General features: G+C 37.3%; 2 long non-coding RNA genes across 2 annotated transcripts; both read left to right on the forward strand.

Moving 5' to 3' along the window:
• Window positions 1-39: 39 nt before the first annotated feature.
• Window positions 40-10322, forward strand: LOC127659874 (uncharacterized). The gene is made up of 4 exons (XR_007972577.1): window positions 40-354; window positions 8178-8365; window positions 9182-9375; window positions 9921-10322. It is a non-coding gene; the product is annotated as an uncharacterized LOC127659874 (long non-coding RNA).
• Window positions 10323-10434: 112 nt separating this feature from the next.
• Window positions 10435-12465, forward strand: LOC127659873 (uncharacterized). The gene is made up of 3 exons (XR_007972576.1): window positions 10435-11778; window positions 11948-12060; window positions 12148-12465. It is a non-coding gene; the product is annotated as an uncharacterized LOC127659873 (long non-coding RNA).
• Window positions 12466-16163: the final 3698 nt, after the last annotated feature.

The raw sequence follows: 16163 nt of genomic DNA on the forward strand, positions 1-16163 counted from the left end.
TGGGGCGTTTAGCAAACAAAGGGTACTGCGGAAGGGGACGCCACTCGAAAGTTCGTTCCAAACAGTAAGAAATGTATTTATTTTTGCTTCATAAAGAGCCCTTTTACAAGACTATTAGTGAAGGGTACATTCAAACAGTACTTTCATGCTCCCTTTAGTGCAAACATCAAAAGATCTGTCCTTTGAAGCAAATAGGGTATATTCGCTGACGTCAAGTCATTTTTATTTGTATTGCGCCTTTCACAACACACATCGTTAAAAGCAGCTTTACAGGACTCCATCGCAGAGCAGATCATGCTTATTACATGGTTACTTAGCAGAGATGGGACCAAGTCACACATGTGCAAGTCTCAAGTAAGTCTCAAGTCTTAACCTTCAAGTCTCAAGTAAGTCCCAAGTATTTTTTTCTTGGGCAAGTCAAGTCCAAGTCAAGTCACCTTATTATTGTAATTTTACCTGCAGAATCTGATCATAATAAAGTGAAAAGACAAGATATAAGTAACTGTCAGTAAATTACAATACTCATGTTCAGTAAAATACATCATGGAATCAAACAAAATTGTAACTTCATAAAATTATTTATTTTTCACTTCTGCCAACAGTGTTTGAAATGTTTTAAATTTTCAACATTGAGTCCATAAAACAAATAACAGCTTAACATCCAACAGACTCCTCTCTGAACACCTCCCTCTCTCTCTCTCAAACACAGTTACATACATTAAACTTTGTTACATTTCTCCTCTCTCTCCCACACCCACTCTCTCTCTCACACACACTCTCTCTCTCACACACACACTCTCTCTCCCACACACTCCCACACCCACACTCCCACACACTCTCTCTCCCACACCCACACTCACTCACTCACTCACTCTCGCGCTCACACACACACACTCACTCTCGCGCTCACACACACACACTCACTCTCGCGCTCACACACACACACACTCACTCTCGCGCTCACACACACACACTCACTCTCGCGCTCACACACACACACTCACTCTCGCGCTCACACACACACACTCACTCTCGCGCTCACACACACACACTCACTCTCGCGCTCTCACACTCCCACACCCACACTCACTCACTCACTCACAGAGTATATCCATAAGCCTATTTTTGCAATGTCTGTGAGTGGGAAACGTTGAGGTACCAGCGTGCGTGAACGTCATGGCAACGTACAAAACAAAGTACCTCGCAGGGAAACACTTAACGTAAATGCGCGTAACTAACATAAATCAAGCAGGCTAGTATGCAGCATAAGCCACGTAAGTGTTGGCGAAATAAAAATTAATGGACAGATTTTTTTTCCAGAAAACTTCTTGCACAAAATAAATTCAAGCACTTTCAAGGACCTGTATCTATGTATGTTTATTTTCAAGAACTTTCCAGGGCCTTGAATTTTATTTTTCAGATTCACAAACTTTCAAGGATTTCAAGGACCCGTGGGAACCCTGCTATTATTACATTAGCTAACTACCAACTAACCAGATAAAATTAACAAATTGAAAGCACTTACTGGGCAGAATGGCTCTTCAAATGGCGGACGAAATTGGAGGTTGTCTTCTAGCTGTCCGCGATCTTAACGTTGCATGTCTTGCAAAGCGCTGTTTGTCTTTTGCCACCTTGATAATAATTTTTGAAGCTGAAAGCGATGACCCTCGGTAACGTTACCCCTCCGGCTGACATGTTGATGTGTTATCTGATCTAAGTGGGCGTGGTGTGTGTAAGGTACGAGAGGGCATGGCTGATGATAGCCTATAGTGTCGTGATCCAGTCATGACAAAACTATTCTCAGCCTGCGCTCCAGCTGGATCAACTTTAGTTTTTTAAATAATTTATATATTTTATATTCACACTGAAAACATGATGTGATTAACACTCAAGTCATTCAAGTCTTCGTGTCTCAAGTCAAGTCAAGTCCCGAGTCTTTAACTTCCAAGTCCGAGTCAAGTCTCAAGTATTTTATTTTTTGTCAAGTCAAGTCACAAGTCATAAAAATAGCGACTCGAGTCGACTCGAGTCCAAGTCACCAAGTCACAAGTCCCCATGTCTGATACTTAGCAAACAAATACAGATTTGTATTTGATGTGATGATCATGTATGATCAAAATAATGATGTGAGATTAAATAAATGTATTATGTAAGAAGACTAATAAGACAATAGTGTAGTATACAATAATGGCTGCCATCTCATCTCTTTCGTATTAGCCAGGATTTAAAGTACTTTTGGATTAAATTAATGCATTGGGATGCCTATTATCTCCTCTGCCGGTCGACCCTTACGGTATGCATATTGAAGTGGCCACACTACAGAGGCAAACACCAGGGTCAACCGTCCATTATAGCTGGATACAGATTTATTAACCCTTCACATTCACAGCTTGTGTTAGTCTGCACTATTTCCAGTGTTTTCAGCTTTAGCATTATTGTATAACCAAATAAGGTATGCCTTTTAATTAGGGCTGTCAATCAATAACATTTTTTAATCAAATTAATTACATTAATCGATTAATTAATCGTGATTAATCGCATATACAAATATTTGGTGAGAAAGCCGCTCATATAACAATAACTCAATATATAATGATTATACATATTTATATCAATATATAATTATACACAGTTATATTTAAATATTTAAAATTATATATATATATATATATATATATATATTCAGATAATTAAAATGCTTTACATTCCTGTGGCAGAAGAGTTAATCATTAATAAGACAATACAAAAAGTAGTGGCACTGCCTACTGGAGTTTTTTTCTTCACTGTAAAAACTAGAGGTCGACCGATATTGTTTTTTTCAGGCCGATGCCAATCTTTTGAAATCTGGGTCGGCCGATGGCCGATTAATGCTACCGATTTATTTTGGCATATATTTCGCCGATATGTGCTTGTTTTTAACCTCTTATTTGAACCTTTTATTTGAAAGATAAAATGTAACACAAATAATTACTTAAGATAGACAAAATTTCTCAACAAATACATTTATTGAACACTTGACCAATCTGCACTTGTACACTTAAATTAAAAATGTATAATGTAAAAACATATTGTATAAATAATGTATAACAAATATATTAAATAAACAAAGCAGGTGTTACTGAACTGCTCCAAGACACGTAAGGTTGAGATCCAAATGCAGCTTTAATTAAGGGGCAATCCAGACACGTAATCCAATATTCAGAGCATCAAGAGAAGCACAGGCATAACTAGGGATGGGTATCGTTAAGGTTTTAATGGTATTACTATCTTACCGATACTGCTTATCGATCCGGTACTTTAACGGTATTCTTAACGGTTCTTTTGTTATATATATATATATATATATATATATATATATATATATATATATATATATATATAATAAACGAAGAGTTAATAAAATGTGTAAAGGGGTCAAAAAGCGCCAGGAATTCCTTCGTTGTACACACAAACGAAGATTTGCTGCAAGGACGGCTGACGGGCGGTTCCGACGCCAGTACCGAACTGTAATGGGCAACATAGCTTCTATGATGTGAAGAACCACGTATGCTCGAGGTCAGTATTAGGCAAAATACTTCCTGTTTTTGGGCCGTTTAGACGTCTTTGGTCCATGTTGCGTACATATATCAATCGTTCGTTTGGAAGCGGACCGAGACACACTTTTCAGGCGGTCTCGGTTCGCTTGTTTAGTGCGCACCAAGGTTCGACTGACAGCGTTCACACTTGTTCAAATGAACCGCACTAACAGAGCAATCGCACCATTATATATTTAATATATAATATATATATATACACTCACCTAAAGGATTATTAGGAACACCTGTTCAATTTCTCATTAATGCAATTATCTAATCAACCAATCACATGGCAGTTGCTTCAATGCATTTAGGGGTGTGATCCTGGTCAAGACAATCTCCTGAACTCCAAACTGAATGTCAGAATGGGAAAGAAAGGTGATTTAAGCAATTTTGAGCGTGGCATGGTTGTTGGTGCCAGACGGGCCGGTCTGAGTATTTCACAATCTGCTCAGTTACTGGGATTTTCACGCACAACCATTTCTAGGGTTTACAAAGAATGGTGTGAAAAGGGAAAAACATCCAGTATGCGGCAGTCCTGTGGGCGAAAATGCCTTGTTGATGCTAGAGGAGAATGGGCCGACTGATTCAAGCTGATAGAAGAGCAACTTTGCCTGAAATTTACATTTACGCATTTGGCAGACGCTTTTATCCAAAGCGACTTACAGTGCAATTATTACAGGGACAATCCCCCCGGAACAACCTGGAGTTAAATGCCTTGCTCAAGGGCACAATGGTGGTGGCCGTGGGGTTAGAACCTGCAACCTTCTGATTAATAGCCCTGTGCTTTAGCCACTACGCCACCACCACTCGTTACAACCGAGGTATGCAGCAAAGCATTTGTGAAGCCAAACACGCACAACCTTGAGGTTGTAACGAGTGGTGGTGGCGGATGGGCTACAACAGCAGAAGACCCCACCGGGTACCACTCATCTCCACTACAAATAGGAAAAAGAGGCTACAATTTGCAAGAGCTCACCAAAATTGGACAGTTGAAGACTGGAAAAATGTTGCCTGGTCTGATGAGTCTCGATTTCTGTTGAGACATTCAGATGGTAGAGTCAGAATTTGGCATAAACAGAATGAGAACATGGATCCATCATGCCTTGTTTCCACTGTGCAGGCTGGTGGTGGTGGTGTAATGGTGTGGGGGATGTTTTCTTGGCACACTTTAGGCCCCTTAGTGCCAATTGGGCATCGTTTAAATGCCACGGCCTACCTGAGCATTGTTTCTGACCATGTCCATCCCTTTATGGCCACCATGTACCCATCCTCTGATGGCTACTTCCAGCAGGATAATGCACAATGTCACAAAGCTCAAATCATTTCAAATTGGTTTCTTGAACATGACAATGAGTTCACTGTACTAAAATGGCCCCCACAGTCACCAGATCTCAACCCAATAGAGCATCTTTGGGATGTGGTGGAACTGGAGCTTTGTGCCCTGGATGTGCATCCCACAAATCTCCATCAACTGCAAGATGCTATTCTATCAATATGGGCCAACATTTCTAAAGAATGCTTTCAGCACCTTGTTCTGAAGGCGAAAGGGGTTCAAACACAGTATTAGTATGGTGTTCCTAATAATCCTTTAGGTGAGTGTGTGTGTGTGTGTGTGTATATATATATATATATATATATATATATATATATATATATATACAAAGATAAACGTTATATAGGCACAGTGATTTAATTTCAGGAAGGTCTAGTAACATTACTGCTCAGGTGTGGTTTAAAAAGAAATCTAATAAAGTAATCAATTGTAAAATAACACTGCATAGTTTATCATAGATAGATTAATGCTTATTAATGCAGAAGTTATTCATTCAAGAGCTGTAAGTGATTTTCTCTTTGCCTTTTGTTGTTAGATTCGCAGTAATGGCTCAATCGTCACGTTTAATAGACAGCTTCCCCTTTAAGACCGAGTCTAATAGGCTCCTGATGCACCATATTTTCTCCCAACTATTTCCATAATTACGTCCATTTAAGACATAAACTGTGGTTAAGTGAATCTCCAAGCCTGTCGTTTTGACATATTTTTGTTTATAGTTGATCATTTAGACGCGCACATGAAACCCAAAGTAGCCTATACTTTGCTTGTCTCGTTGCGGTCTGTTTCGGAGTGCGCGCCACCTTGGGAACGGTATCTCTGGCGCTCTTTTTATTATTAAAAAATGCTAGACAAAATGCAGCTTTTCAAATATTCTTTTTATAATCTTTGTAAGGCGAAATCTAAAATAAAATCAGACTAATATCACAGATCTAAAGTGTAAACAGGCTACGTTTGAATGTTTAGTTCTGTCACTCATTAAGCAGGGCTCGTGTTGTGCTCGCTGTGACACCGCGTGAGAGATCTCTCTCTCTTTCTCTCTCTCTCTCTCTGACTGCGAATAGCTAAATTGCATCACAGACAAATGATTTCATATTATTATACATAGAAATGGCTGGCGAGATAAAATAAGTTTCTCTTTATAGCAATAATACATGTATTTTCTTAAATTCTCCAGTACCGACAGCAGAACCGATAACGTCCGAGCTTACCAAAGCCAGTCCTTCAATAGCCTATAGTGCGTTGGTATCTTTTTTATTACTTATTTCTCTGCATTGAGTGACAACCCTCTCAAATATAAGACACACAGACAGAACAAATAAAAGTCTCAGATTCACTGTCTGTAACTGCAAAATTCTTGCTTATTGTGACATGATAGCAACCCTTCTGCTGTGATAATGCAACTTCAACTACGCTATCAATATCCAAAGTAGCCGAATGTCATGTCGCCTATCGCATTTGTCGCATTTTTTTCTTGAAGTTGGCAGTAACATATCAAAAGTTAGTACTAGTAAAAAGTAGGTTTTTTTAAATAATCTAAAATATTTAATGATCGATTTTATTGACATCAATGGTCCTTGAGGCAAAGTTGTTCAGAAAGTGTAGATCTATCATATGATATCACTGACATTTGTCTATGTCACACACAGCATAATAATTTATACACATGTAAAACGTGATAATGTCCTCATAGAACTTGATGAAATTATTAAAAAGATTATTACAAAAATTAAATAAAAAAAGACCATTCAGTTTCCTCGGACAGTCAAACGAATGTTCAGTGAGCCGGCCCATTCAACTGCTACATCAGTGCAACAAATGACCCAATCACTCCAATGTCCTGCAAGAAATACTCCACAAAACAAACTCCAACCAATAGGAGGCGTAAGCACAAAGAACATGCAGATTAATCCACAACACTGTCCCGAAGGCTGCTACACAAAACAAACTCCAGCTGCTTGGCAGAACCAGCACAAAAAGAAACAAAAAGGTGCTCGGCTTGCTTGGATGATCAAGTGGATGATCAGTGAGTCGGTTCACTTGGCTGCAACGTGAAAACCACAAAATAACTTACTCATTCCATTGACGTTATACTCTATGAAGGACATTGCTTGCTGGGGACATGTAAATACGTTACTTCTTATCCTTAGTATCTATTCTGACATCAGTGCAAAAGCGAACTTTCGTTGATATAATGGGGCCTGTTTCCCTCAATGATCCTCGTCCTCAGGAATTCCAACAATTCTGACATTATTCAGCCGTTTACAATTCCCCAAATCCTCCAACTTCTCCCAGACGTGCTCCAAATCTGCTTTGGTCGCTAGCGGTTTAGCAGCTAATTCCCTCTGCGATGACTCCAGATAATCATTACATTTCTCGACATCCCCCACCAACATTGTAACCACCTCAGTGAATTTCGTCTCCATGGTCGTGATCGATCGACGTATTGCAGCAAGATCCTCCAAGTCATCATGACCTTCGTCAGCATTGCCGATACGTTCAGCAATGTCGGCCGAATCGACTGCCTGGCTCAAGGCATCTGAAGGGGCATCAGCCTGAGCACCTAAGTGTCTTTTAATGTCTTCAGAGCCTGAGGATTTTGAATTCTTTAACATATTGTCTTCTTAGAACAGTTATGGATCAGGGTGTATCAAATCTCACTTTGTTTATTGCAAAAAAATAATCAAAACAAAAGTGCGCAGAGCTCGCCGTACACACGTCTGAACCTTGCATGGCATCACGTGACCCCCAAAAGTCATTAATATTGAGAATGCAAATCAAATATTTTCCAGGCATAGCAAATGTTTCACTCCTGTTTGAGGGTGAACAGGATCACCTCGTTCCATTCAGTCAGACTCTGCTTGACAGTGACTTATTTGTTGTTACTGGGCACATGATTGGCCACTTATTTCTCCATGGTACTCCGCTACCTGGGATTAGCCATAATAATACATGTCTTGGTGGCTGGTGCCCTTGAGACTGCAGAGATTCAACTGAAGGACTGTCCTGATTTGGATCAGAGGCATACTATCCAATTCTTAACTGCTGAGTATTGCTGTCAATTTATGACAAAAATATTATCTTAATTATTATTAAGATAATATTATTATATTTATTTATTATATTATTTATTATTATAAAATATTTCAGTGCTATAAATGATTTCCTGGTGTATTTTACATATGTATGTGGTGAACCAATATACAGAAAAGTATTGCAAAAATACAAGAATTGTAATGGGCTATATGCACGGTTACTTCCTGGTTTAGATAAGCCAGCTCAGGTATTTCCGGTCAACTGTCATTCCTGAAGATGTTCTATACGCGCTGCCTGCAGGATCTACCTCAAGTCAACACAAATGATGATTTACACCGCCTGATTCATTCAGATTCAAAGACTTCATCAAGCAAACGTGAAAAGGGATGTATTATATCCAGCTATATCCATGACTACGAAGGTAAGTTAGCAAAAGTACACTATAATTATTTTGTTCTTTAAGCTAGCTATAGACAGCTAACTTAGCTAACGTTATCGAACGTAAGTTAGCTACTGTTAAGTTGAAAGACCAACGATACCTTAATGTTAGCATTGGTAAACAGAATATAACCGTTAAGTTGGCAGCATTTAGATATATAGATCTGTCTCCCGCTACTCTCCTTGACATAACCTGGCTTGGCACTAGCATAACATTTTGTCTTGCTATGTGGTCCTTGCTTAATTCGTTGCCTCAGTCATGAGGCAGGAGAGGTGTCTGTGAGGGCAAGCTGCTTCAGGTCGATGAGGAAAAAAGAGAGACCACACAACTTGAGTGTAGGGGAATGAGAGCAGGTTCAATAATGTTAATACGTTCTTCTTTCTGGGAATTCCATGTGCCAGTATAAAATAGGCTGAAAAATAGATAGTGACTGTAATGCTATTTGGACCTACAGCCTACTGTTGCACCAACAGAACCGTGCACCAACTAGGGCCTACACTGTTGTTTCAAAAAGTATTTTACTCAACAGTACATTGTACACTGTTTATTGTGTAGTAGACATCGTGGACACAGGTAGAAATTCCCAGAGAGTAGAGGCAGGTAGGTTGCCAGCATTTGACATTGTACACCGAGAACATGTTTAAAACGCATAATTAGCTACACTGTGACTCCATGTAGTTCTGTTATTAAATATGTATTTCAGTAATCTCAGCCACTCTCAATACAATTATTTACCTGAATCTCAAAACACATGAGATACAGTATCAATTGATAATTATTTTTTTTATTTTTTTACAGGTTGTTCTCAAAGACTCTAAACCCATTGAGCTGTTGACCTGTCATTGCTCATGTGTGGCAGGGCTTGCACTATGCAATCATGTTGCAGATTTGCTCTACCAGACCTCACATTACAGCCAGCAGGGAGTAACGGCTGTCCCCCTACTCACAGCTGCACAGGGTCTGAGCTACAGTGGCACAAACCTAGAACCCAGGTGATGTTTTCAACATTATCTGTCTCACTTCTTCCTGGTTATGTCACATAAATCGCATCAACTTTCAAGGCTCCATGCAGCATCCTTCCTTCTGAAAATATGATCATATGAGCTAAACATTTTTTACACAAAGTAAATAAGTTCTTGTACAAATTTCTTGACCGGGCTTTAAGCCTGGTCCAACAAATGAGATGGTGGTGTTGTCAGCTAGGCCAAAGAGAGAAGATTGGCTGAAGTGATCAGGTAATCTGTAGTAACGGGCAGTATGTCTGCTACATGAATTAAAATATGTACTGGATATGTAAAATTGTACTTTGTATTTTTAGACTAGTCTTGATTAGACTTAAGATGAACCTCTAATTGAACTGAATGTCCATACAGAGAGACACACACACACACACACACACACACACACACACATAACATCTCTGTAGCATAGAGCTACACAACACTGAAGTAGAATTTGACATGAGAAGCATTAATTTATGATAATAACAAACAGTACATAAACGCTTGTCTAACTGTTCAGTTGTGTATATTTTCAGGAGTAACTTGTACAACGGGGCCTGTGACCGGACCTGTGACCTTCCAGACATGTCAGTTCTGCGTGTGAATGAGATTTACCGAGGAATGCCAAGGGAAACTGCTCCACCCACAACAACAATGGGAATAGCATTTATTAAATGGTTTATACAAAGAATATTCAGAGATGGGAGAGTCATAAAAACAATCAAACAAAAGGTTGATTACTTTTACCTACCTATGCTTTTGGCTTGTCAGTTTCCATGGTTAACTTTCAATCAGTTTTTTTTACAAAGTTCAAATAGTTTGGTTTTCATTACATTTCTTAGCAGTTTTCATGTGCTCACTATTGTCATCTGCCACAAATATATTCTAATAGAACAGAATTCTAGTATACAATGTATACAAATTATGTTATGTAGTTGAACATGTCATCATTAATTTATTAAATTACATATTTTCCTATAAATGTTATTTATGTGAGTGTTTGAGGTTATATCTCATTAGTACATAAAATAGTATTGTTTAAATGCTGTTTGTAATGGCCACAATAAAATACACAATGCTTTGGGGAGCCCTTTTAAAAAGGCAGTTACAAACAAATGTAGGTTTATTCACTGAAAGCATGAAACTGAAAATGAGGGGAAAATACAGATCCCTGTATGATGATGTAGAGATGTAAATCCATTCTTTATCATTGAACAAAAGCAGTAGCTAACAACAGTAAAATAGTATCAATACTAAACAGAACTGCGCACTGGTCTTGATGCATCCATTTAGACCCAGCAATTTAAAGCAAAAAGCTCTGGTAATTTAACAGATGGCATGCAACTACATAGAGCTGGTTAATGTTACCAAACATATTTAGGGGGATAACCATGTCAAAGAATTTGTGTTCCTTTAAACGGCGAATAAGGCGCTCAACATGCACTCTCAGATATGCAATAGTCTGGGTCTCCCTGACCTCGTGTGCAGGCATCTGAAATCTCCCAGAAAGAAATGCAGGCCTGTACACTTTACAGGGCACACAGTCATCCTTAAGAAAGCCCAGGGGCGAAAATTTCATCAAAATGTTGGGGGGACAATAAACATAACGATTCTCAAGAGCAATTTTTGAAGGGGACACCAAGGGATTTTTTTGTTGTTGCCACGTTTGCATTTGTATTATTTTATTTCTTAAACAATTATTTTAAAAATATATCATTATATTATTTACACTACACATATTTTAATGATATTTTAGGGGGGGACAACCTAAGTGATGTAAGTATTCCTGACTCTTCAAAGATCTGCTTGTCACTTACTGAGCCAGCAAAGAGGGGAGAAACAAAGGTTATAGCACCATGGGGGGCCGTTGTTGGTCGCCGGAGGGGTAAGTTTGAAAACTAATAGCCGAATTGAATTTAGCTGAGGATGAACAATGAGGGACGCAACAGTGCCCAGCTGAAGTCCACTCAAAATGCTGAAATTTAAACGTCTTTTTCATTTCGTTCACTTATTTTTGTAATCGATTTAAACAAGTGAATAACTGTGTGCAAAAAAAAAAAAAGATTGATATCGCCTGACAGGCTATATTTACACTGTCTATCATAAAATTTAATATGCCGCTACAGCAAGTGACGTTTCACCGGAAGTTTTTGAGCTGGCTTATATTATTCCGGAAGTTGTCATTAACGTTCCATGCATATAGCCCATTGCAAGCCTGTGCAATTTTGTAAAATACAAAGATGTATCGCCCTGCCACATGTATATTTATTTATAAGCTGGAAGGGAGCCATAATCATTCTGAGGAAGAAAGGGAGGACGTCACTAGGCGGGGACCTTCCTGGGTTTTCTGAACCCCACCAGAAGTGGGTGTTTAACTGGATGCTGCAACACGCTGTGAGTGTGTTAAACATTTATTAATACTGATAATTCTTACCTGGATCATTTTTACTTAATTGATGTTTGACACTGTTGCAATACAGTCTCAGATCCACTAAATGTAAGATAGATAGGAAAGATTGACTTGCATAAAAGATTATTTTATGAATGTAGTTGATTTTCTTAGGTTTTGTATTGGTATAAGTGTCAAGTAAAGCAGCTAAGGTGTGGAATCAAAGAAACCAAGATCTGGTCATTGATCACTGTACGAGAAGATGCAATTAAAGCTGTCTTCCCCAGGTATATCTTTTACATAAGACCACAAGTTCTATTTCTTGTTCTACATATTTGATTTATCAATTTGTTTCAACATTGATGTTGTTGTAGGTCGTTCTCCAGCACATTGCTTGGTTTGTTGCAGACTCTGATGATGATGATTTTAGACTGCGGTCAAGTGGGCCGCGCGTTGAAAATACACGGTCAAGCCAGCCGCACATTTTTTTAGTATGCGCGTCTAATCGTGTACTTACGGTATGGGTGCTGAAAGAGGTCAAACTTGATTTTTAGACTCTATTTTCTGCTATTTTCCATCTTATTAGGACACAAATAATATTATTTTTTTTTTTACTATTTTAATGTTTGTATGCCTAAATATGATTAACATTAATTATTACATAATTTATTCATGTTCATATTCATTTTAATTATCATACATCCTTAATATTTTTATTTTTATTTTTAATGTTTATATATATATATATATATATATATAGTATACATTAATTATTATAATATATTTATTAATGCTAATGAAATCTGTAATATTGATGTTAATTATCATACATTTATTTTACATTTGTATTGTTTATTTTAATGTTTGTGTATATATAAAGTATACATTTAATTATTATACATCATGTATACATGTTTATTTATTTACTTTAGGCTTTTGGTGGCTTTAATCTGTCAATTATCCATGAATTGCATATATGAACAATAAAAACCTGATCTATGAAATATGCTTGCATACCTGTTGAATGAAACACAAATTATATTTAAAACACACACACACACACACACAATTTATATATACAAGTATGTTATATTACTGTATAGTTTTGGAGAAAAGGCATACTCACCCCACACATCAAAGTGCATTCTATCACTTACACCATGTTCAAACACTCATATAAAGTGTTCCTTGATAGGTTTGCCCATTCTTACATTTGATTAATGTTCAGAGTGACTCTGACTATTACTGTAATTATTGTCAAGTCATTTTACTGTATAGTTTTGGAGAAAAGTAAAGACAAACACCCCAATCATCAAAGTGCATTCTATCACTTACATCATGTCCCATTTTCAAACACTCATAAAAAGTGTTCCTTCATAGGTTTGCTCATTTGTTCATTGGATTCCTGTTCAGAGTGACTCTGACTATTACTGTAATTATTTTCAGGTAATTTTACTGTGTAGTTTTGGAGAAAAGTAAAGGCAAACTCACCCCAATCATCAAAGTGCATTCTATCACTTACATCATGTCCCATTTTCAAACACTCATAAAAAGTGTTCCTTCATAGTTTTGCTCATTCTTTCAATATATTCCTGTTCAGAGTGACTCTTAATATTACTGTAATTATTTTCAAGTCATTTTACTGTATAGTTTTGGAGAAAAGTAACGGCAAACACCCCAAACATCAAAGTGCATTCTAGCACTTACACCATGTCCCATTTTCAAACACTCATAAAAAGTGTTCCTTCATAGGTTTGCTCATTCTTTCAATATATTCCTGTTCAGAGTGACTCTTAATATTACTGTAATTATCAGGAGAAGATGATCGAAAATCGAGGGGCCAATCTGGAACGAGTCATGTCCATTGGAAATAACTGCCCCTAGAAGACTATCCAGGCCACCAAAAATAAACATGCTGCAACAAATCCTTCACCAGGATTACTGGTTGACCTGTGATACTATCGACCTGGCCAGCTACCTCATGGCAAAGGACCATATGGACATTGATGGGTTTCAGTCAGTTCTGCCCTTTAGTGCTATTGCACGCGGAGGGATTGTGGGAACTCCACAAGAAAAGTTTGTGCAGATATTGAACATTCGGCAAAACCACTGGATCACAGTAAGCAATTTATTTTGTGGTGAAAATCAGCTCTCTGTGTATGACAGTAAAAGTGCCCCTCTGGACCCAAGAACTCTACAGACACTGTCCTGGCTAGTAAGGCCAAAGTCAGACCAATTTGATGTTCTGCAACCAGCTGTGCAGCAGCAATCAAATCTGAGCAATTGTGGCATATTTTCAATAGCATTTGCATATGCTCTGTGTAAGGGTCATCCACCAGAGTTATGCATATTTAATGAAGGCAGGCTAAGGGCCCAATTGTATGCTTCATTAACAAAAAACAGCATCACATTTGGCATGAAGACTCGAGAGAGTAAAGCGGAGGCAAACGTGACCAAAACTGCAATACCAGTTTACTGTCTTTGCAGAACCGCTCATTACAATGAGCTCATGGTCCAATGCTCAAAATGCCAAGAGTTCATCCTACATGTGTAGATATAACCAGAACGGTAATTGGAAATGATCAGGTCTGGCAATGTTTCAAATGCAACTGATGTAGTGGACACTACATGAGGACACATTTTAAGAAACACCACATTGGTGGAACACCAAAAGACTGGAGTGGAAGAAAGCTTTATTTTATTTATTTATTTATTTATTTATTAGTGTATATATATATATATATATTTTTTTTTAAGTTTAAATTTAAACGTGTCACTCCTATATTTATCATTGGATTTGATTTTTTTTCTCTGATGTTTTATTTGTTTTTACTGCCTAAATAAAAGTAAAGGAGTGAAATCCAGATCCTTATTTATTTATTTTATTACAAAACGGAGATCAAGATTTTTTTTTGTATAAACTTTATTGTATAAACGTAATTATGCAAATTATTTTATATTTCATCAATAAATACGCTGTAAGAATGCACTTTTTGGGGTGATTTTGCCTTTATATTTCTCTACAATACAGTAAAATGACATTTAAATGAATACACTAAAAGTCTAAGGTAACTTTGAACAGGAATCAAATGAAAGAATGAGCAAACCTATGAAGGAACACTTTTATGAGTGTTTGAACATGGTGTAAGTGATAGAATGCACTTTGATGATTGGGGTGAATTTGCCTTTACTTTTCTCCAAAACTATACAGTAAAATTACTTGAAAATAATTACAGTAATAGTCAGGGTCACTCTGAACAGGAATCAATTAAAAGAATGAGCAAACCTATGAAGGAACACTTTTTATGAGTGTTTGAACATGGGACATGGTGTAAATGCTAGAAAGCACTTGGATGATTGGGGTGTTTGTCTTTATTTTTCTCCAAAACTATACAGTAAAATTACTTGAAAATAATTACAGTAATAGTCAGAGTCACTCTGAACAGGAATATATTGAAAGAATGAGCAAAACTATGAAGGAACACTTTTTATGAGTGTTTGAAAATGGGACATGGTGTAAGTGCTAGAATGCACTTTGATGTTTGGGGTGTTTGTCTTTACTTTTCTCCAAAACTATACAGTAAAATGACTTGAAAATAATTACAGTAATAGTCAGAGTCACTATGAACAGTAATCAAATGAGAGAATGAGCAAACCTATGGAGGAACACTTTTTATGAGTGTTTGAAAATGGGATATGGTGTTAAGTGATAGTAAGCACTTTGATGTTTGGGGTTGAGTTTGCCTTTACTTTTCTCCAAAACTATACAGTAAAACGACTTGAAAATAAATACAGTAATAGTCAGGGTCACACTGAACAGGAATCACATGAAAGAATGGGCAAACCTATGAAGGAACACTTTTTATGAGTGTTGGAATATAGGACTTGGTGTAAGTGCTATAATGCACTTTGATGGATGGGGTTGAGTTTGCCTTTACTTTTCTCCAAAACTATAGAGTAACATGACTTGATAATAATTACAGTAATAGCCAGGGTCACTCTGAACAGGAACGAAATGAAAGAATGAGCAAACCTATGAAGGAACACTTTTTATGAGTGTTTGAATATGGGACATGATGTAAGTGCTAGAAGTTGAAGTAAAATGGCAAAACTCCCATTATATATAAAATGTATATGTGTGTGTTTGTGTTTGTGTGTGCGTGTGCGTGCGTGTGTGTGTGTATGTGTGTGTGTGTTTTGAGTAGCCTATCATATTTCATACTTCAGGTATGAATGTATATTTCATAGATTGTATAAAGGTGTTTATAGCTTATATATATGCAATTCAATTATAATTGACAGATTAAAAGCCACCAAAAGCCTGTTGTATTTATTTGCCATTTATTTGACAAATATTTGCCATTTACATTAACATAAAAAATGTAAGAAA

Source organism: Xyrauchen texanus, chromosome 19 (genome assembly GCF_025860055.1).
Source record: "Xyrauchen texanus isolate HMW12.3.18 chromosome 19, RBS_HiC_50CHRs, whole genome shotgun sequence".
NCBI classification, from domain to species: domain Eukaryota; kingdom Metazoa; phylum Chordata; class Actinopteri; order Cypriniformes; family Catostomidae; genus Xyrauchen; species Xyrauchen texanus.